The following is a 21713-nucleotide window of genomic DNA, read 5'->3' on the forward strand; positions in this document are numbered from 1 at the left end:
CATTTTTAGGAGCTTGTTTTAGGATGAAAATGTTATTCAGTCAATCACTGACTATTATTGAGAGGTTTCTACGCCCCGGATTCAATCCAATCGTGCTTTGTCGGCTATGCACCTTTTAAGGGCAATGTTCTCTTCACGGTAAATGCTGCATATGTCGGCTCAATCGGACATTGCTATTAGCACACTATAACGCGGATCTACCGCTGATCATATTGAATCCAGGCATCTAGATCCATTTTACTCTCATTTCCAGTCAGAGGATGTGTGAGAGAGAATAATGACCCAACATCAAATTTACAAATGAAACTGGCCAATAAAATCAGCTGTCAACAACAGACCACTTATTAAGTAGTGAAATAATCACTTCTTTGGTATCAATAAAAAAATTGTTTAACCTCAAAACCCTTCATTATGACCACATCCATGGCATCATACACCAAATTAAATATTGTACACTAGATGTGTTCAGTCCTTTGGCTGTGTTCTGTATAACTTAATAATCCCCTAAAATATACTCCCCTTTACCTCAGAGACCTCTCGGCCCTGCCCATTCCCTTGAAATAACTGTGGTTTGATTGAAAACTCACAGTGGACTTTCTGATAAAAACCAAACTCAAGCAACAGTTGGGCCACACAATAAAATGTTTACCATATCCTTTGGACTGTTTCACCAACATTATGCACCATGCAATATCACAATCTTTCCCACAAGATGAAAAATGGAAGAGCTCATCTTCCAGACTCTTGGAAAATCTTTGGACACTTTTTGTGCATTCTGCTCAGCAGGATTGGTTCTTCATCACGTGGAATCATGGGAAGAGAGAGGCCATACCTGGCTTTAATTTCAGCTGTCTGCTAGCATCAGGACACAGTTCATACAGCACACCATAATATGCAGTGCACTGCAGTAGGGTGCTGGCTCCATGGAAAGTATCCTATGTTTAGAACAGTTGCGTTTAACACCGTTTACCACAAGCAAACTTTCAGATCAACTTTCATTGAATTGTAAACTGCTGTATACATTATGGTGTGTTATACAGTATATATTTACAGTTCTGTAGTTTCAATAAGCTATCGTAATGTTACCCTAGCAGCACTTCTCCACATCCAACACACATCTTTAGACAACCACTTTCCCTGTTTAAATTAATACAAGCCAACAATAACAATATAGCCTAATGTAGGCCTACTTGCAAAGCAGATATACAGTAGGCCTACACTACATTACGTAGGCTACAAATTGAAAATAATAACAAGCAATTTGAATAAATAACATAACTCAGAACCAAGAAGGTCCCATTCAACAAGAAAGCCTGTGCGTGTGACCAAACATGAATATCACCTATTAATATACAGTTGAGTATAGGCTGCATTACAGGCTAGTTAGCTCTGTGTGAATAAACAGCTTTACGGTTAAAGTGCAGTGCCTATAGCCCCATTAAACCCCATGAGTGGGTAGGATTATCACACTAAAGCCTGGTGTATCAGTATCCAGCCATGCCTGTGGTGGTCATGTGCCTGGTCAGCCCAGGCCATCCGAGTCGAGCGAGGATTCTCCCTTTGAAATAACAAGAGGCTGGCTGGCGGGCCGCTGCAGCCCTGGACTGCAGGGAAACCACATCAAAGGGCACAGTAACTCGATGGAGCTGTAATCAAAGCATACTGGTCCCAACACTGATCACCCACAGCTCATCAAACTGACAGGGTCAGCCAACAACAAAATTAAAAAAAGGAGAAAATGGAGGGAAGGAGGAAGGGAGAGAGTTGTTTCTAAACTCTTCCAGGAATGGACGGTGTAAAACTGAGTTGTAAGAAAAATGGTCAAAAACTTTTTTTGATTCATGTTCCCTGTTAAGACTTGGAGCACCAATGGAAATGTGATAACGTTTTGAAATAGCATGATCAATTGGAGCTTGTACTTCCTAAATGCAAGGGTCAAAGTAATGTTGAAAGTACTAGGGTGACCAAAAAAATTATGTAGGACAACTGAACAATCCCATACAAAAGATGCACATTCAGGTTTACACAGATGCAGAATACATTTAGGCCTATGCTTAAACAAAATGCAGCACAAATGCCCAAGGTAGAGAGCCAAAGCCGCTCCCTCTTGCACATTCCAAGGACATAAAACTTCAAACAGCTAAGAGAAAAGAACACGCACGGCACAAAGCCTTCCTGCTATAAATTAAACATGATCCAACTTGTTTTTGATTTGGAAGCACATTTACGGTGACCTAATAGGCAATCATGAAAGCTGAAATCAGGCAAGAACCGTCAGGTAATGTTAGAACCGCATTGTGCAACCCCTGCAACCCCTGCATGTGGTAATGGGGGGGGGGGGGGGGCAGTATCTTGCAGCATTGCTCACATTGCTCTGTGGCTTCTGTGTGTCTGGGTTTCAGAAACCCATGGAAACCCAATCCCCTCTGACACCTCCAGAGTGAGGACGGACATCTCCCACCCGATTAACTCTCCCCAAGTCCGCAGGGACAGCCAGGACTTACTGCCAGAGACAGGCAAGGCCCAAAGACAATCATCTAAGTTAGGCATAAATCTAAGTTTATTACAGTACACTAAACTTTATCTGCACTAACTGAGGCCTCACCTCTCCCATCTCCCCATGACCACAGACAGTTAGAAGAATAGTCAATGTGCTGAATAATCCTTGCTGTCTAGTTGTAGATTCAGGGGAAGTGCAAGGAATTTCTGGAGTAGCTGGAGAAAGTTGAACTACATCCAGCCACATGCTGTAGCCATATGACCTGCCTCCTTCCCAGAAGAGAAGAAAAACATGAAAATAAGCTGGAAAAATCTTGGCTTGAAATAAAAGTGACTGTGGGGTGATGTAGCTGGATGGCCATAGTGCTAATCTGCATTCCTCTTATAGGTGTTGATGGACAGCTTGGAGGTGTGAATGAGATCACAAGCACCTGTTCTATACTCGCTTTGATAGACTGATGGCAGCGCCAACAAAATTACATTTTTGTTATTTGCTGATAAATGGTTTGTCCTTTCCTTTCAAGTCCTCTCAGGATGGAATAGGCGTATTATTGTGATGATCAAGAACAAACTTATTTTAGGTCAAGGAATTACTAGGCCATATACCGACAAAACAACTTAGATGTGTATGTTTGGGAAGACAAGTGGAAATGATTCTTAGAACAGTGGGTTGTTCTTCAGACTTGCTCCAACTTTGGACTGGGACGTAACCTCCCACCCCACAACCATCCTCATCAAGCCCTTTGGCACAAAAGCAGGCTCTGCCCTCTAATACAGTTGTTTTTACAAAGGATTTCACATGTTGTCAGGGCTTTGGAGCAGCGCGACTGGGTCTTTGTCCTCCTTTCACATACAGCGGCAGTGCACCCTCTGCTTTCTCTCTCTCCACCTCTATCCCATTTCTCCCTCTTCTTCTCAAGTGTTAGATGAGCCACCTTGGTATACTTCCTCCTCTGATCATGACACAGTTTTAAAAAGGTCCTTTGCAGTTATTTTTATCTCAATATTAAATAATTTCTGGCTAAAAATGAAGTACCTCACTGTGATTGTTTTCAGTTAAAATGGTCAAAAAGAAACAACAATAGCTTCTTAGCAAAGAGCCCTTTCTTAAGCAATAATTTTGCTAGGACTGTCTGGGAGTGGTCTGAGTGGGGAGGGGAAAACTGAAAACTAGCTGTTATTGGCAGAGAGATTTGGAACTCTCTTATTTGTCTATTAACTAATTTACTGCCTGGTGATGTCACCACAAAAAACTCCATCCCACCAAAACAGGCTGACATTTCAGGAAGTATTTTCAAACAGCTCTTACACTAAAAGGGCAGTATCATCATTTTCAAAATGTCACAGTATGATTCCAACCTCAGTGTGGAAATATATATATTTTACACTACCAGTCAAAAGTTTTAGAACACCTACTAATTTTTTTACATTGTAGAATAACAACACTCCTGCGTTGTCTTGGCTGTGTGCTTAGGGTCTTTGTCCTGTTGGAAGGTGAAACTTCGCCCCAGTCTGAGGTCCTGAGCGCTCTGGAGCAAGTTTTCATTAAGGATCTCTCTGTACTTTGCTCAGTTCATCTTTCCCTTGATCCTGACTAGTCTCCCAGTCCCTGTGTAACAGTGTTGCTTCCGTCCCTCTCCTCGCCCCTACCTGGGCTTGAACCAGGGACCCTCTGCACACATCGACAACAGTCACCCTCGAAGCACCGTTACCCGTCGCTCCACAAAAGCCGCGGCCCTTGCAGAGCAAGGGAAACAACTACTTCAAGGTCTCAGAGCGAGTGACGTCACCGATTGAAATGCTACTAGTGCGCACTGCTAACTAGCTAGCCATTTCACACCGGTTACACCTGCCACTGAAAAACATCCCCACAGCGTGATGCTGCCACCCCCATGCTTCACCGTAGGGATGGTGCCAGCTTTCCTCCAGACATGACGCTTGGCATTCAGGCCAAAGAGTTCAATCGCAAAAACCATCAAAAGCTATGATGGAACTGGCTCTCATGAGGACCGCCACAGGAATGGAAGACCCAGAGTTACCTCTGCTGCAGAGGATAAGTTCATTAGAGTTACCAGCCTCAGAAATTGCAGCCCAAATAAATGCTTCACAGAGTTCAAGTAACAGACACATCTCAATATCAACTGTTCAGAGGATACTGTGTGAATCAGGCCTTCATGGTCGAATTGCTGCAAAGAAACCACTACTAAAGGACACCAATAATAAGAAGAGACCTGATTGGGCCAAGAAACACAAGCAATGGACATTAGTCCGGTGGAAATCTGTCCTTTGGTCTGGAGTCCAAATTGAAGATTTTTGGTTCCAACCGCCGTGTCTTTGTGAGACGCGGTGTGGGTGAACGGATGATCTCCGCAAGTGTAGTTCCCACCGTAAAGCATGGTGGTGTTATGGTGTGGGGGTGCTTTGCTGGTGACACTGTCTGTGATTTATTTAGAATTCAAGGCACACTTAACCAGCATGGCTACCACAGCATTCTGCAGTGATACGCCATCCCATCTGGTTTGGTCTTAGTGGGATTATCATTTGTTTTTCAACAGGACAATGACCCAACACACCTCCAGGCTGTGTAAGGGCTATTTTACCAAGAAGGAGAGTGATGGAGTGCTGCATCAGATGACCTGGCCTCCAAAATCCCCCGACCTCAACCAAATTGAGATGGTTTGGGATGAGTCGGACTGCAGAGTGAATGAAAAGCAGCCAACAAGTGCTCAGCATATGTGGGAACTCCTTCAAGACTGTTGAAAAAGCATTCCAGGTGAAGCTGTTTGAGAGAATGCCAAGAGTGGGCAAAGCTGTCATCAAGGCAAAGGTTGGCTATTTGAAGAATTGATTCCATATGTGTTATTTCATAGTTTTGATGTCTTCACTATTATCCTACAAAATGTAGAAAATAGTAAAATAAAGAAAAACCCTTGAATGAGTAGGTGTTCTAAAACCTTTGACCGGTAGTGTATATACACTGAACAAAAATATAAATGCAACATGCAACTATTTCATTGATTTTACTGAGTTACAGTTCATATGAGGAAATCAGTCAATTGAAATAAATTCATTAGGCCCTAATCTATGGATTTCACATGACTGGGAATACAGATATGCATTTGTTGGTCACATACCTTAAAAAAACAATGGGCCTCAGGTTCTTGTCACGTTATTTTTGTGCATTCAAATTGCTATCGATAAAATACAATTGTGTTCGTTGTCTGTAGCTTATGCCTGCCCATACCATAACCCTACCGCCACTATGGGGCACTCTGTTCACTACATTGACATCAGCAAACTGATCGCCCCCACATGACTCCATACACTCGGTCTGCAGTTGTGAGGCCGGTTGGACGTACTGACAAATTCTCTAAAATTACGTTGGAGGAGGCTTATGGTAGAGGAATTAATATAAAATTCTCTGGCAACTGCTCTGGTGGACATTCCTGCAGTCAGCATGCCAATTTCACACTCCCTCAAAACTTGAGACATCTGTGGCATTGTGTTGTGTGACAAAACTGCACATTTTAGAGTGGCCTTGTATTGTCCCCAGCACAAGGTGCACCTGTGTAATGATCATGCTGTTTAATCAGATTTTTTATATGCCACACCTGTCAGGTGGCTGGATTATCTTGGCAAATGAGAAATGCTCACTAACAGGGATGTAAACAAATTTGTGCACATACCTTGAGAGAAATAAGCTTTTTGTATGTATTGGAAAATGTCTGGCATCTTTTATTTCAGCTCATGAAACATGGTACCAACACTTTACATGTTGCGTTTATATTTTTGTTTAGTGTATACAACACAGGGCCTCTCAGAGCACTAGCAAACTGAGACTGGCACTACAAATGATAGAGCAGAGTGACAGTGGAACGAAGGAGTCCGTCCATGTTGTTTGATCTTGGGCTTGCTAAGATGATAACGAAGGGCTGAGACAGACAGGGCAGTCCAGCCGACCGGGGAGGAGGAGGAGGCTGGGGTTTGCCGGTGGGGGTAATGGAAAGAGACTCTTTGAGGAGCCCAAATGTAGCATTTGTTCATCAGGTCGGCTAAGCCTTTGAGGAATTGCCCAAAGACAGCCAAAGGTTTCCAGGGTCAAACTTCCCCCTAGCCCCTGCTCTACAAACACAGGACAGGGCAGCTCCTCTCCGGCCTCTGAGGGGAAGGATAGGGGGTGGGAGGATGTCTGTCAAACTCCGGCCTCTGCTACCTTTTGGGACGAGGATGTAAAATGTCTCTGGGACCCTCTGATTCCACATTAGGTAAATCACACAGTGACGGACACAGAGAGGAAAAATCTTGGTGTGAGATCACACACCACTGTTATAATACTGTCAGTTAGAAATACTGTGAGAGTGCAAAATGACTGCAATTATGGATGATAAAAGGTACACACATCCAAAAACAATAATATACAAAAAGTGGCTTTGACGCAAGTTAGCATGTCAACGCTAGGAGTGAAGACATGAACCTCTCCCAACTTTCAGCATCATGCATTCTATAACATCACCACCTCAATTGTACAATATTGTCATATTTCAGTGGGGTTTTCAACACAGGTTGTACAAAAGCAATGCTGGACGTGGGCCCACCATACTGCGACACGAACACTACCTTATGGTTCCTGTCCCTCTTACCAGAGCGAGACGTGTCCAAGAACTCTTGGCAGCCCCGGCATCGGCCCGGTGTCTGTGCCAACACAAATGGAGTGACTTCATCCTGTGTCATCTCACTCAGCGGCCCAAGGACAAGTGGGCTTTCTGGGGCCGGGACGGGGTGGGTAGGAGGTGGGGGTGTATTAGCCCCACTAATGGGACTGGTTCTAGGAGGGTTGGGGCAGAGTGGAGCGGCGCGGCTGGCATTTGGACTCTGTTATGCTCCCTACGGAGGGGAGTGCACCAGTGAGACGGGGCTTAGGCCTCCACAGCTGCTCCTCCAGAACAGAAAAATACAAAAATGTGTTGACATTTGAACACAATGAGCGTTTCACATCGCTCTCTTTCCCCCTCGTTCCCTTGTTTTTTTACACGTAAAGTGCAGGCCCAGTTATTGGATCTGTTCACGGCTAAGTCATAATAATAATATACACCTTAAGACCAGTACAGAACAGTGCATTAACCTTTCCCAGAGTGAGTGAGTAATGGCATTCAGCTTTTTTTTGATTCAACTCTTGGCAGCTAACCAGCTATACGTTGTTAAGAGGGTTTTGTAAAGAATGGCAACCAATGTCAAAATCTGGTCTAAGACTGGTCTAATGACGCTTTTAAGGGCACTCTAAGACAGTTCTGCACACTTTATGATTGACTATAGGCCCAAGTGGATTTACTTACCATTCTTTCCAAGATAAGATATTCACCTGTGTAAAATTGTTTAAGTGGTTCCAAATAAAAACCACTCCAGCCCTGAAGGCACAAAGCTTCCCTCTTTATGGCTTCTGATGATCGCTGCCATATGCTAATGGCTAGTGTCGCAAGAACAAACCTTTCAAATTCTTCCCCTAACAAGCTTAAGAATCCAACAACAGAATGAGTGTATACAAGTTAGTCCCATCAATAAATTATTATAGAATATAGACCATTTTCTCAAATGTTCTCCTGGACCATACTGGATAGATTGAGAGTTTTCTCTCAAATTAGGATGATTTCTGTGGTGAGGGGTGAATTCATGAATGTAAACCAAAGTGTGTGTGTGTGTGTGTGTGGGGGGGGGGGGGGGGGGGGGCAATGGGTGTCGCAGTGAGTACCAGCAGAGAGCGAGAGATATGGGAATGCAGCAGTCACTGACACCAGTGGGCCACATGATAAATTTGAGCTTTAACAAATGTAGACTATAAATACTCACATGTGTGTACTCATGTCTGTCACACTCACATGTGGCCCTGATACTGTGGGTGGAGGATGGTGTCTGTGTGTGTGGAAGGGGGGCTCACCCCAAAGTCCCTATCCATATTTATATTTTTTAAAAGGTCACTCACAAAGAATGACTGTGAAACCTTTTCTGACAGCCCATCCACTTAACACAACATCTGAAACGTTGGTGCCCCGGGCCTCAAAACGAATAACAAATCGTACATCAAACGGAAACTGATACAGTACAGGGAGCCGAGAAGAAAGAGGCCTGCGAGCTACAGGTATGTCCTCACAACTCCCTGTGTTTGTGTAGAATGCCCCGGCCCATCCATCCATCCATCCATCCATCCATCCATCCATCCATCCACTTCACAGCATCACTATATATACCGGTACACAAAACTGTGTGGACACCCCTTCAAATGAGTGGCTATTTCAGCCACACGCGTTGCTGACAGGTGTATAAAATCGAGCACACCGCCATGCAATCTCCATAGACAAACATTGGCAGTAAAATGGCCTTACTGAAGCGCTCAGTGACTTTCAATGTGGCACCGTCATAGTTTGGTGGAGGAGGAATAATGGTCTGGGGCTGTTTTTCATGATTCGGCTAAGCCAATTAGTTCCAGTGAAAGGAAATCTTAACGCTACAGCATTCAATGACATTTTAGACAATTCTGTGCTTCCAACTTTGTGGCAACAGTTTGGGGAAGGCCCTTTCCTGTTTCAGCATGACAATGCCCCCATGCACAAAGCGAGGTCCATACGTACAGTGGGGAAAAAAAGTATTTAGTCAGCCACCAATTGTGCAAGTTCTCCCACTTAAAAAGATAATAATAATAATAATATGCCATTTAGCAGACGCTTTTATCCAAAGCGACTTACAGTCATGCGTGCATACATTTTTTTTTTTTTTTTTTTTTGTGTATGGGTGGTCCCGGGGATCGAACCCACTACCTTGGCGTTACAAGCGCCGTGCTCTACCAGTTGAGCTACAGAGGACCACTAAGATGAGAGAGACCTGTAATTTTCATCATAGGTACACGTCAACTATGACAGACAAAATGAGAAAAATAAATCCAGATAATCACATTGTAGGATTTGTTATGAATTTATTTGCAAATTATGGTGGAAAATAAGTATTTGGTCAATAACAAAAGTTTCTCAATACTTTGTTATATACCCTTTGTTGGCAATGTCACAGGTCAAACGTTTTCTGTAAGTCTTCACAAGGTCTTCACACACTGTTGCTGGTATTTTGGCCCATTCCTCCATGCAGATCTCCTCTAGAGCAGTGAGCTTAGTGGGTAAGAGCGTTGTGCCAGTAACCGAAAGGTCGCTGGTTCTAATCCCAGAGCCGACTAGGTGAAAAATCTGTCGATGTGCCCTTAAGCAAGGCACTTAACCCTAAATTGCTCCTGTAAGTCGCTCTGGATAAGAGCGTCTGCTAAATGACTAAAAAAAAGTCTTTCAACTCCCTCCAAAGATTTTCTATGGGGTTGAGATCTGGAGACTGGCTAGGCCACTCCAGGACCTTGAAATGCTTCTTACGAAGCCACTCCTTTGTTGCCCGGGCGGTGTGTTTGGGATCATTGTCATGCTGAAAGACCCAGCCACGTTTCATCTTCAATGCCCTTGCTGATGGAAGGAGGTTTTCACTCAAAATCTCACGATACATGGCCCCATTCATTCTTTCCTTTACACGGATCAGTCGTCCTGGTCCCTTTGCAGAAAAACAGCCCCAAAGCATGATGTTTCCACCCCCATGCTTCACAGTAGGTATGGTGTTCTTTGGATGCAACTCAGCATTCTTTGTCCTCCAAACACGATGAGTTCAGTTTTTACCAAAAAGTTCTATTTTGGTTTCATCTGACCATATGACATTCTCCCAATCCTCTTCTGGATCATCCAAATGCACTCTAGCAAACTTCAGACGGGCCTGGACATGTACTGGCTTAAGCAGGGGGACACGTCTGGCACTGCAGGATTTGAGTCCCTGGCGGCGTAGTGTGTTACTGATGGTAGGTTTGTTACTTTGGTCCCAGCTCTCTGCAGGTCATTCACTAGGTCCCCCTGTGTGGTTCTGGGATTTTTGCTCACCGTTTCACCGATTTCTTCAAACCAAGCTGCTTACCTATTGCAGATTCAGTCTTCCCAGCCTGGTGCAGGTCTACAATTTTGTTTCTGGTGTCCTTTGACAGCTCTTTGGTCTTGGCCATAGTGGAGTTTGGAGTGTGACTGTTTGAGGTTGTGGACAGGTGTCTTTTATACTGATAACAAGTTCAAACAGGTGCCATTAATACAGGTATCGAGTGGAGGACAGAGGAGCCTCTTAAAGAATAAGTTACAGGTCTGTGAGAGCCAGAAATCTTTCTTGTTTGTAGGTAACCAAATACTTATTTTCCACCATAATTTGCAAATAAATTCATTAAAAATCCTACAAAGTGATTTTCTGGATTTTTTTTCTCAATTTGTCTGTCATAGTTGACGTGTACCTATGATGAAAATTACAGGCCTCTCTCATCTTTTTAAGTGGGAGAACTTGCACAATTGGTGGCTGACTAAATACTTTTTTCCCCCACTGTAAATGATTTGTCGAGATCGGTGTGGAAGAACTTGACTGGCCTGCACAGAGCCCTGACCTCAACCCTATCGAACACCTCTGAGATGAATTGGAACTCCGACTGCGAGCCAGGCCTAATCGCACAACATCAGTGCCCGACCTCACTAATGCTCATGGCTGTATGGAAGCAAGTCCCCGCAGCAATGTTCCAATAGTGGAAAGCCTTCCCAGAAGAGTAGCAGCAAACGGGGGACCAACTCCATATTAATGCCCATCATTTTGGAATGAGATGTTCGACGAGCAGGTGTCCACATACTTTTGGTCATGTAGTGTATGAGGGTATGTTTGTGTATGTAAGAGAGCATGTATATGCATACTTATAGGGGTGAAGGTCTGTTAGTCATTTTTCTTTTACGTGAGAAAACAAGCTGTTATTATTATTATTAAAAGGGTGGGTACAGCTTTTTGGCATCTCCACGAGCAATATATAAGATCTTAAAAATGAAAACTGGAAAGCTGTCCAGTTCCTAGCCAGACCTTACTTTATTAGACAGCTGTATATGTGCATAAATATTTATAAACAGTGAAATATGGCAGTAAAATGGATGGTGCAGGAAAAACACCCCACCCAGAGAAAATGGGGCCTTGCTACAGAACCTGGATGAATCTCCTGCCCATTAAAAGAAGTGGGAAATTATTAGTGACAGGCTTATTGAATTACATCATGCTTTGGGTCAACAGGCCTCCCCCAAAGGCATTACAACGAGGGCGCTTTTTTCCTTTCATAGGCCTGTGTCTTATGTATGTACACACTCGCAACTACACATCCATAATCGAACACACACACACACACAAACACAGGGAGAGTGTTAAGGACCAAGTGAAGGAGAGTGGCTCATAAACCACTGGCTGGCTGCCTGGCACAGCCATGGACCTGCAAACCTTTAGAATTCACTCAGCTCCATACTCAGCTCCATACTCAGCTCCATACTCAGCTCCATACTCAGCCATTAGTCTGCTAGAGCAGTACGACCAACACTGCTTTAACTTGACCAATTAGAAACCCTACAGAGACAGATTGCCAGCCTGTTGTTCTCCATATTGATCCTGTTTGTTTGTTTCATTTCCCATTGAAGTGTTGATTCCTACTTACTCTTATTCATTCTAACAATGACTTACTGTTTGTTTGGAGTGTTGGAGGATTATAGCCAGTGATGACTGGTCTTTGCCCTCTATTCCATGATGCAAATACATAATTAACTACTTAACATAAAAGTTAGTGCTGCAATTATATCAATTGAAAAGACTGTTGCTGGAGTTTTTTTCTAATACCATCTACGCAGTGGCAAAATGTCCCTCCTGCTTTCCCCCCCACTCTGTGTCAGTGGGAGAAGTGAGCTGTCCCAGTGTTGAGAGGCTCAGTGACCCTGGACTGGGCTCTCTCTCCCTCTCTCTGCCGTGGTAGCCAGCGAGCGCTAAGCCGTAAACGTGCCAGCCAGAATGATTCTGGGAGTGGGGGGCCAGGCCCATTCATCCCAGCACAATATGTTTTGTTGAAGCACTTCACACCTTTGGAGGAGTAATTATGGCAGTAAATTATGAGGATTTTCGAGTTACAGTAAATCACAGTGTTGATCCCATGCTTCCCTCCCTCTCCTCCCGGCCAGGGAACAGCCTTCACACACTGCGCCCTACAGTCCTCTAGGCTGTTAACGTCAGTCACAATGGTGGCGCACGGGAGACAAAACCTGCTTTAAGGCCTTTCCAATGGAACCCGGCTGAGGCCTTTAGACAGCGGAACCCCTGTTTTCATTGTGTGGGCATTAAGTGTGATGTAGTACTGTACAAAGGTTTACAAGCAACTAATCTTACATAGGAGAGACGAGGGGGTGCGTGGGGGGGGGCAGGTAGTGAGAAAGGAAATTCAGAGCGTGTCTAAAGGAAGGCTGGTAACTTGGCTTGTAAAAAAGACAAACACACATATATATATATATATATATACACACACATACACACATATATATACACATACATACATACATACAGTGGGGAGAACAAGTATTTGATACACTGCCGATTTTGCAGGTTTTCCTACTTACAAAGCATGTAGAGGTCTGTACTTTTTATCATAGGTACACTTCAACTGTGAGAGACGGAATCTAAAACAAAAATCCAGAAAATCACATTGTATGAATTTTAAGTAATTCATTTGCATTTTATTGCATGACATAAGTATTTGATACATCAGAAAAGCAGAACTTAATATTTGGTAATATTAATATGAGTTTAGACCAAAAAGCTCTATTTTTGTCTCATCAGACCACATCACCTTCTCCCATTCCTCCTCTGGATCATCCAGATGGTCATTGGCAAACTTCAGACGGGCCTGGACATGCGCTGGCTTGAGCAGGGGGACCTTGCGTGCACTGCAGGATTTTAATCCATGACGGTGTAGTGTGTTACTAATGGTTTTCTTTAAGACTGTGGTCCCAGCTCTCTTCAGGTCATTGACCAGGTCCTGCCGTGTAGTTCTGGGCTGATCCCTCACCTTCCTCATGATCATTGATGATCATTGATCTTCCCACGAAGTGAGATCTTGCATGGAGCCCCAGACCGAGGGTGATTGACCGTCATCTTGAACTTCTTCCATTTTCTAATAATTGCGCCAACAGTTGTTGCCTTCTCACCAAGCTGCTTGCCTATTGTCCTGTAGCCCATCCCAGCCTTGTGCAGGTCTACAATTTTATCCCTGATGTCCTTACACAGCTCTCTGGTCTTGGCCATTGTGGAGAGGTTGGAGTCTGTTTGATTGAGTGTGTGGACAGGTGTTTTTTATACAGGTAACGAGTTCAAAACAGGTGCAGTTAATACAAGTAATGAGTGGAGAACAGGAGGGCTTCTTAAAAGAAAAACTAACAGGTCTGTGAGAGACAGAATTCTTACTGGTTGGTAGGTGATCAAATACTTATGTCATGCAATAAAATGCAAATTAATTACTTAAAAATCATACAATGTGATTTTCTGGATTTTTGTTTTAGATTCCGTCTCTCACAGTTGAAGTGTACCTATGATAAAAAGTACAGACCTCTACATGCTTTGTAAGTAGGAAAACCTGCAAAATCGTCAGTGTATCAAATACTTGTTCTCCCCACTGTACACACACACACACACACACACACACACACAATCGTGTCAGTGTTAGAATGTCAAAGTAGGGGGTGGTAAAAGAACGGTAGAAAGAAAGATGTGTGCCATAATGGAGTTTAAGTAGTTTTCCAAACAGAGGAGAGAGAGCGCTGACAGAAAGGATGTCTGATCACTCAAACAGTGTGAAGGATCTTAAATATATATTTAGATAAAAAGTCCCCTTAGTGGCTGCTGTGGGTCCTGGTGAAAAACCCTCCCTAGAAATGAGACTTCAGCATGAGAGATTCCTTTCCCCCTAAAACCCCTCCTCCAGAATTAGCCAACTAGTCCCCTAGTTCCCCCCTCTGCCAAATGTCCCTTTAGCCATGAGATCTGGTGAAAGTCTCATTCTCTCCCTGGGCGAGCCATTGTTGTGCGGCCTGCTAAATATTTACTCTTCCCAGCTTTCTGAGAGAAGGGATGAGGAGAGGGTCCCCTTTGTACTGGAGGGGTCAGAGACACAGAGCTGGTCCTTCCTGGCACCAGACACCAGGATCAGGCATCCTCTACTATCAATTACCCCATTTAAACCAGAGGCACAGGCTCTCTGAGAGAGACAGTAGGAGAGGGGAACCCCTTTGAGAGCTGTTTACATGGGACCCCCAGCGGACCTGCCACCACAATAGACCAAAGATGAGTCAAAACAACAGCCAAAATGAACTACAGGGCAGACTGCTGCCTCTAGTTATGAATAGCATACATTAGCCCTTTGGTGAAACCTTTCTCCAATCAGTGACTGACCAGGAGTTTCAGAGTTAGGTCCTCCGTTACTGAACAAATTTACACACTATACCTGCCTATGGTCAAGTCAGTGGTGAGGTGTCAAACCCAGATGGGATTATTGCCTTGGTCAGAATGCAGGTGTTTGCTGTTCAGAATGGGGCCAGCAATGAGTAGTGAGTGAGCATTAGGTAGAATAATCTCCTGCTAGGGTTGAATCATTCGCGGATAGAAATGTAGAATCTTAATTTGATCACCCTGTTGTTGCAGGAAATGTCCTGCACTGCAGGAAATGCAAACTTGTAGTGTATTCAAGGTTATTTTTAGATTTATTTTGTAATTTTACCCCCTTTTTCCTCCCCAATTTCGTGATATCCAATTGGTAGTTACAGTCTCGTCCCAACGCTGCAACTCCCCTACGGACTCGGGAGAGGCGAAGGTCGAGAGCCATGCGTCCGCCGAAACACGACCCTGCCAAGCCGCAGTGCTTCTTGACACACTGCTCGCTTAATCCGGAAGCCAGCCGCACCAATGTGTTGGAGGAAACACCATCCAGCTGGCGACTGAAGTCAGCTTGCAGGCGCCCGGGCCCACCACAAGGAGTCGCTAGTGCGCAATGGAACAAGGAAATCCCGGCCAGCCAAACCCTCCCCAAAACCGGACGACGCTGGGCCAATTGTGTGCCGCCTCATGGGTCTCCCGGTCACGGCCGGCTGTGACACAGCCTGGGATTGAACCCGGGGCTGTAGTGACGCCTCAAGTACTGCGATGCAGTGCCTTAGACCGCTGCGCCACTCGGGAGGCGTATTCAAGGTTTTAAAGGGCTTCTAAAGTTTGTAATATAAAATGTCAGACTTGATTTCCACTAACAAAAAATTTATCAACTCCTACAAAAATTTCCATTAATTATAATCCACACAATAACTCACATTTCCTGTTGCTGCAGGATAATTTTCCTGCTGTGAGAAACTGATCAAATTAAGATCCTACACCTATATGCTTTGTGGGTTTCAATGTGTCATGCAGTGGGCCACCTGGTATCTAGACTATTAGTTTACCTCCGAGCTCCATTTGTCTGAAACATCCAAGGTCACGCATGACTCAATTTCCTCAGTCATCTTGCCGAGAAACAATTGGCAACTCATACTTTCTCAATACATTCATCTACAAGTGCATTGAGGAAAGTGTATCAAAATCGACAGATAAACTTTAAGTAGCTTAATACAACATCTTCCTCCAAAGCTGCCACAAATGAGCACAAACAAACTGCTCATACCTTAGGTCGTTGCCAAAAGGATTCTTCATCGCTGGCAACAAAAGTGCTTGAGGGCTTAGTACTGTAGATAAACATTTCAACCCCTTCGTTAAGCTAATAAACTAGTGTATTACCTGAGGCCTTAGGTGATGGAGCAGTTTACAAGGCTAAATGATCAAAGCCGCTCCTCGCCGAGACTGCTGGCTTGCCAAAATGTTGCACTTTATAATCAGTGCCTCTCTTCACAGTCAGACGAGACGGTCAACACAGCTGCTAGGTTCCCTCGCAGGTGGCAGTCATATTTTGACTCGGCGAGCTGCACCGCAACCCCCACCCCCACCTCCAACTCCTTACCCCCCGTCTCCTCCAGCTTTGTCTTATGTGGACCTTATTAAGAGCAGAATCATTGCAGCTGCGCACGAAAGGTGTAGAGTATGCAGCTTTGCTCTGAATCAACACCAGACTCTGACATTCCAAAACAAGCCAACAAAGCAGACCCAGCTGCTCCATTCTGTTCCTCTCCACATTTCATACACGCACAGTCATATAATGGACCTCAACACACACTGGCACCCACGCACAAACACCTGTATATTTATCTGATCGCTTTTAATGCAACAAAGCAACAGAAAGAGAAGGAAAGTGGTCAGTCTGGTCCTCAACTTGACTTTAGGAACACCTTGCAAAATGTAAAAGTTGTCGTCTTTTTGACATGGCTCTGTGTGTGTGTGTGTGTGTGTGTCCAGTCAGGTTCAGTAGGGCAGCCTGCGTGAGCTGTAGGTAAACAGGTTCACCTTGTGCTTCTCACTGACCCAGTTGTAGCAAGAGCAGAAAAAGAACCTGTGTTTGACTTCTACTGAGAGCCTGTCTGGGCAAGCCAAGCAGAGAGGAATGGGAAAGGGGGAAGGGTATGACGGAAAACAGAGCGTATTCACTGTGAAAAATATACTCTGAGTTTGATTACATGAAAGTTGGAATCATTATAATCCAACAGCTCTTTGAAGACAAAGTACTGGTAATTATTAGTTTAAAAAAAATATATATATATATATATATATATATATATATATATATATATATATATATATATATATATATTACACACACAGTACCAGTCAAAAGTTTGGAAACACCTACTCATTCAAGGGTTTTTCTTTATTTGTTTTACTATTTTCTACATTGTAGAATAATAGTGAAGAAATCAAAACTATTAAATAACACAAAAGTGTTAAATCAAAATATGTTTTATATTTGAGATGATTCAAAGTAGACTGTTGGAAAAGCATTCCAGGTGAAGCTGGTTGAGAGAATGCCAAGCGTGTGCAAAGCTGTCATCAAGGCAAAGGGTGGCTATTTGAAGATTTGTTTAACACTTTTTTGGTTACTACATGATTCCATATGTGTTATTTCATAGTTTTGATGTCCTCACTATTATTCTACAGTGTAAAAAATAGTTAAAAAATTAAGAAAAACCCTTGAATGAGTAGGTGTGTCCAAACTTTTGACTGGTACTGTATACACAGTTGAAGTCGGAAGTTTACATACACCTTAGCCAAATACAGTGGGGAGAACAAGTATTTGATACACTGCCGATTTTGCAGGTTTTCCTACATACAAAGCATGTAGAGGTCTGTAATTTTTTATCATAGGTACACTTCAAATGTGAGATGGAATCTAAAACAAAAATCCAGAAAATCACATTGTATGATTTTTAAGTAATTAATTTGCATTTTATTGCATGACATAAGTATTTGATACATCAGAAAAGCAGAACTTAATATTTGGTACAGAAACCTTTGTTTGCAATTACAGAGATCATACGTTTCCTGTAGGTCTTGACCAGGTTTGCACACACTGCAGCAGGGATTTTGGCCCACTCCTCCATACAGACCTTCTCCAGATCCTTCAGGTTTCGGGGCTGTCGCTGGGCAATACGGACTTTCAGCTCCCTCCAAAGATTTTATATTTGGTTCAGGTCTGGAGACTGGCTAGGCCACTCCAGGACGTTGAGATGCTTCTTACGGAGCCACTCCTTAGTTGCCCTGGCTGTGTGTTTCGGGTCGTTGTCATGCTGGAAGACCCAGCCACGACCCATCTTCAATGCTCTTACTGAGGGAAGGAGGTTGTTGGCCAAGATATTGCGATACATGGCCCCATCCATCCTCCCCTCAATACGGTGCAGTCGTCCTGTCCCCTTTGCAGAAAAGCATCCCCAAAAAATGATATTTCCACCTCCATGCTTCACGGTTGGGATGATGTTCTTGGGGTTGTACTCATCCTTCTTCTTCCTCCAAACATGGCGAGTGGAGTTTAGACCAAAAAGCTCTATTTTTGTCTCATCAGACCACATCACCTTCTCCCATTCCTCCTCTGGATCATCCAGATGGTCATTGGCAAACTTCAGACGGGCCTGGACATGCGCTGGCTTGAGCAGGGGGACCTTGCGTGCACTGCAGGATTTTAATCCATGACGGTGTAGTGTGTTACTAATGGTTTTCTTTGAGACTGTGGTCCCAGCTCTCTTCAGGTCATTGACCAGGTCCTGCCGTGTAGTTCTGGGCTGATCCCTCACCTTCCTCATGATCATTGATGCCCCACGAAGTGAGATCTTGCACCGTCATCTTGAACTTCTTCCATTTTCTAATAATTGCGCCTACAGTTGTTGCCTTCTCACCAAGCTGCTTGCCTATTGTCCTGTAGCCCATCCCAGCCTTGTGCAGGTCTACAATTTTATCCCTGATGTCCTTACACAGCTCTCTGGTCTTGGCCATTGTGGAGAGGTTGGAGTCTGTTTGATTGAGTGTGGTCTGATGAGACAAAAATAGAGCTTTTTGGTCTAAACTCCACTCGCCTTGTTTGGAGGAAGAAGAAGGATGAGTACAACCCCAAGAACACCATCCCAACCGTGAAGCATGGAGGTGGAAACATCATTCTTTGGGGATGTTTTTCTGCAAAGGGGACAGGACGACTGCACCGTATTGAGGGGAGGATGGATGGGGCCATGTATCGTGAGATCTTGGCCAACAACCTCCTTCCCTCAGTAAGAGCATTGAAGATGGGTCGTGGCTGGATCTTCCAGCATGACAACGACCCGAAACACACAGCCAGGGCAACTAAGGAGTGGCTCCGTAAGAAGCATCTCAAGGTCCTGGAGTGGCCTAGCCAGTCTCCAGACCTGAACCCAATAGAAAATCTTTGGAGGGAGCTGAAAGTCTGTATTGCCCAGCGACAGCCCCGAAACCTGAAGGATTTGGAGAAGGTCTGTATGGAGGAGTGGGCCAAAATCCCTGCTGCAGTGTGTGCAAACCTGGTCAAGACCTACAGGAAACGTATGATCTCTGTAATTGCAAACAAAGGTTTCTGTACCAAATATTAAGTTCTGCTTTTCTGATGTATCAAATACTTATGTCATGCAATAAAATGCAAATTAATTACTTAAAAATCATACAATGTGATTTTCTGGATTTTTGTTTTAGATTCCGTCTCTCACAGTTGAAGTGTACCTATGATACAAATTACAGACCTCTACATGCTTTGTAAGTAGGAAAACCTGCAAAATCGGCAGTGTATCAAATACTTGTTCTCCCCAATGTACATTTAAACTCAGTTTTTCACAATTCCTGACATTTAATCCTAGTAAAAATTCCCTGTCTTAGGTCCGTTAGATCACCACTTTATTTTAAGAATGTGAAATGTCAGAATAATAGGAGAGAGAATTATTTATTTCAGCTTTTATTTATTTCGTCACATACCCAGTGGGTCAGAAGTTTACATACACTCACTTAGTATTTGGTAGCATTGCCATTAAATTGTTTAACTTGGGTCAAACGTTTCGGGTAGCCTTCCGCAAGCTTCCCACAATAAGTTGGGTGAATTTTGGCCCATTCTTCCTGACAGAGCTGGTATAACTGAGTCAGGTTTGTAGGCCTCCTTGCTCGCATATGATTTTTAAGTTCTGCCCACAACTTTTCTATAGGATTGAGGTCAGGGCTTTGTGACAGCCACTCTAATACCTTGACTTTGTTGTCCTTAAGCCATTTTGCCACAACTTTGGAAGTATGCTTGGGTTCATTGTCCATTTGGAAGACCCATTTGCGACCAAGCTTTAACTTCCTGACTGATGTCTTGAGATGTTGCTTCAATATATCCACATCATTTTCCTTCCTCATGATGCCATCTATTTTGTGAAGTGCACCAGTCCCTCTTGCAGCAAAACACCCCCACAGCATGTTGCTGCCACCCCCGTGCTTCACAGTTGGGATGGTGTTCTTCGGCTTGCAAGCCTTCCCCTTCCTCCAAACATAACGATGGTCATTATGGCCAAACAGTTCTATTTTTGTTTCTTCAGACCAGAGGACATTTCTCCAAAAAGTACGATCTTTGTCCCCATGTGCAGTTGCAAACCGTAGTCTGGCTTTTTTATGGCGGTTTTGGAGCAGTGGCTTCTTCCTTGCTGAGCGGCCTTTCAGGTTATGTCGATATAGGACTTGTTTTACTGTGGATATAGATAATTTTGTACCGGTTTCCTCCAGCATCTTCACAAGGTCCTTTGCTGTTGTTCTGGGATTGATTTGCACTTTTCGCACCAAAGTACGTTCATCTCTAGGAGACAGAATGCGTCTCCTTTCTGAGCGGTATGACGGCTGCGTGGTCCCATGGTGTTTATACTTGCGTACTATTGTTTTGTACAGATGAACGTGGTACCTTCAGGCATTTGGAAATTGCTCTCAAGGATGAACCAGACTTGTGGAGGTCTACAATTTTTTTCCTGAGGTCTTGGCTGATTTTTTTTTATTTTCCCATGATGTCAAGCAAAGACGCACTGAGTTTGAAGGTAGGCCTTGAAATACATCCACAGGTACACCTCCAATTGACTCAAATGATGTAAATTAGCCTATCAGAAGCTTCTAAAGCCATGACATCATTTTCTGGAATTTTCCAAGCTGTTTAAAGGCACAGTCAACTTAGTGAATGTAAACATCTGACCCACTGGAATTGTGATACAGTGAATTATAAGTGAAATAATCTGTCTGTAAATAATTGTTGGGAAAATTACTTGTGTCATGCACAAAGTAGATGTCTTAACCGACTTGCCAAAACTATAGTTTGTTAAAAAGAAATTTGTGGAGTGGTTGAAAAACGAGTTTTAATGACTCCAACCTAAGTGTATGTAAACCTCCGACTTCAACTGTGTATATATATATATATATATATATATATATAAACTGATAAGTAACTTTTAAAAGTAACTGGGTATGTACTTGGTTGCGATGAATTAGGCCTATATCTGTTTATCAGTCAAAACGGCGTGGTGCTGCAAAGTAAATTGTTTTGCTTCTTGTATCAGAAGAAAGAGAAAGCTGTAGTAAAATACTTACCAGGGGAGTGATATTGTCCAACGTAGTGATGCTGTTCATGCGTTCAGATTGGAAAGAGATTAACAATAGGGTAAGCTGTAAGAGAGACAAAAAGACAAAATGAACCACATCATATTTATTTATTTCCTTTGGGAAATGTCAGGGTCTCTAAGCAAAACTTGATGAAAGTTTCAATCTGGCAATCTCATTATGCTGAAGAGTATCTGGCTCTCTATGGTGATATACTGTACCTTTTTTAACTTGATGGAACAGCATGTTTT

The 21713-nt window shown here is 43.5% G+C and overlaps 1 protein-coding gene across 1 annotated transcript in view; it reads right to left on the bottom strand.

Annotated features, from left to right (window-relative positions):
* Nucleotides 1-21713, bottom strand: part of LOC311108803 (protein dispatched homolog 1-like) — an 86395-nt gene that overhangs the window by 26174 nt on the left and 38508 nt on the right. Inside the window, exon 2 of the mRNA XM_084151565.1 lies at nucleotides 21454-21528. The gene's annotated coding sequence lies outside the window, so the exon portion shown is untranslated. The remainder of the gene's footprint in view (nucleotides 1-21453; nucleotides 21529-21713) is intronic.

This window comes from Coregonus lavaretus (assembly GCF_964263955.1).
Source record: "Coregonus lavaretus genome assembly, chromosome: 33".
In the NCBI taxonomy this organism is placed as follows: Eukaryota; Metazoa; Chordata; class Actinopteri; order Salmoniformes; family Salmonidae; genus Coregonus; species Coregonus lavaretus.